This window comes from Artibeus jamaicensis, unplaced genomic scaffold (genome assembly GCF_021234435.1).
Source record: "Artibeus jamaicensis isolate MK-2021 breed Jamaican fruit bat unplaced genomic scaffold, CSHL_Jam_final contig_1698, whole genome shotgun sequence".
NCBI lineage: Eukaryota > Metazoa > Chordata > Mammalia > Chiroptera > Phyllostomidae > Artibeus > Artibeus jamaicensis.
Window position 1 is genome coordinate 2,675 of NW_026521331.1, and position 595 is coordinate 3,269.

Below are 595 nucleotides of genomic sequence, written 5' to 3' on the forward strand. Positions count from 1 at the left end.
TCCCTCCCAAATTCCCTTCCCTTTCCCCACTGGTCACTTCCCACTTGTTCTCTATTTTAGTGTCTTTGTTTTTATTCTCTTTGCTTGTTTGTTTTGTTGTTTAGCTTCCTGTTAAAGGTGAGATCATATGGTATTTGTCTTTCAATGCCTGGCCTATTTCACTCAGCATAATGCTTTCCAGGTCCATCCATGTTGTTGCAAAGGGTAGTAGCTCCTTCTTTCTCTCTGCTGCATAGAATTCCATTGTGTATATGTACCACAATTTTTTGATCCATTCATTTACTGACGGGCACCTAGGTTGTTTCCAACTCTTGGCTATTGTAAATTGTGCTGCTATGAACATTGTGGTGCATAGGTTCTTTGAAATTGATGTTTTAGGATTCTTTTTTTTTTTTTTTTTATTTAGTTACTTTTCAAGTACATTTTTTTTCCCTTCCCTCCCCCCCGCCCGGTCTCCCCCCTCCCTCCCATTAAAAATATGGAACGCTTCACGAATTTGCGTGTCATCCTTGCGCAGGGGCCATGCTAATCTTCTCTGTATCGTTCCAATTTTAGTATATGTGCTGCCGAAGCGAGCACGACAGATGGGTTCTTT

At 41.0% G+C, this 595-nt stretch overlaps 1 non-coding gene across 1 annotated transcript; it reads right to left on the reverse strand.

The window, feature by feature from the left end:
- Positions 1-472: 472 nt before the first annotated feature.
- Positions 473-579, reverse strand: LOC128628096 (U6 spliceosomal RNA). Its single transcript, XR_008392430.1, has one exon. It is a non-coding gene; the product is annotated as a U6 spliceosomal RNA (small nuclear RNA).
- Positions 580-595: the final 16 nt, after the last annotated feature.